The 1,331-nt window shown below is 35.8% G+C and overlaps 1 pseudogene; it reads left to right on the top strand.

Moving 5' to 3' along the window:
* The first annotated feature begins 207 nt into the window (after positions 1–207).
* Positions 208–918, top strand: LOC102270664 (coenzyme Q-binding protein COQ10 homolog B, mitochondrial pseudogene; annotated as a pseudogene).
* The last annotated feature ends 413 nt before the right edge of the window (positions 919–1,331 follow it).

Raw genomic sequence — 1,331 nt, 5'->3', positions numbered from 1 at the left:
AATTGTGAATTTTCTGTTGTATGGCTGTTGCTTTATAATTATATAAGAATCAAAAAGCCTTTGTCTAAATAGATTTAAAATCTACTTTCCTGCCATTAAAAACACAAAAAATATTCTTTCTCTCAGAGTTTTTAAGAGACCAAAATTCACTTGAAAAGATGATAATTGGGGCCTGGTCCCGGCTTACTGGTGACGGGCTTCACTAAGATGATCATGGCACCTCAGACAGGTAAGAGAGCCCAAAGGTGGTCTCGGGATGCCTTCCAAAGTCGGCACAGCCGCCAGAACCCTCGCTCTAGCGCAATGCCTGTGAGGAATGTCAGTTAGCTTCCTGTGGTATACTGATGAGCAGAACTCTTCACTACATACCTCAATTTTGCCTAAGAAGATAAACGCAAAAACCTTCTTCAGAATTGCTGCACCATTAATAAAGAAAAGAATATTCAGAAAGGAGAATTGTAGGTTATTCTATGCAGGAAATGTATGATGAAATGGGGAATTACAAGTATTTTGTTCTTTGGTGCAAAAAATCAGATATAATATCAAGGAAATCTGAATAATGTAAAACACGATTAGAAATTGAATTTCCACCTGAACTGAAGTGCAGTACATCAGTAGTAACCTTGGTGAAACCACATTTGGTGAAGGTATCCTGTACTGATGGGAAGCTCTTCAATCATTTGGAGACGATTTGGCATTTTCACCCAGGTCTTCCTGGCTACCCAAGAACTTGTACTTTGGATTTTTCAATTTCTTTTGAATTTTGCTCACTTCTACACTCTCAGCTTGCCACAATATTTTTTCAATGAAGTTGTAAAGTAGATGGTGGCTGCCTTTGAAAGAAGAACATGTAAGCTGTATGTTCCAGAAACAAACATACCTCAGGAAATGATGTTTCATGAAATTCATCACGTGTAAAAAGAAAATGAAATGGTCACCTACTTGTATCTAGTTTATTCACTTTTAGGAAGTGTTTTTATCATTTGCTTTCAGAAGTCAGAAAGCATATGTCGAACTCAGCTTTGATTATAAACCCATACCGTTGAAAATTTACACTTGGAATATGGAACCACATGTACATAGAATTCAATCAAGTATAATTTAGAGAAGTATGTATGTTAGCATATTTACAATAATAGGATGTCGTCACTGTTGCTAGAATACTGACATCATTCATTTGAGCAGAAATTGAAACTGTAAATTTAAACCTTTTAATTATTACCTCACCTAAAAGAGGTTGGTTGAGATACTCATGCAGTGTATACTGTATTAACCATGTCACATTTAAGTTATTAATTTCAGACTATTTGTAATTTATTGCCTTAGGGCCT

The sequence above is a fragment of the Bos mutus genome, chromosome 8, assembly GCF_027580195.1.
Source record: "Bos mutus isolate GX-2022 chromosome 8, NWIPB_WYAK_1.1, whole genome shotgun sequence".
NCBI classification, from domain to species: domain Eukaryota; kingdom Metazoa; phylum Chordata; class Mammalia; order Artiodactyla; family Bovidae; genus Bos; species Bos mutus.
Note: the sequence above shows the minus strand (reverse complement) of the source record. Positions and strands in the feature narration are given on the sequence as shown.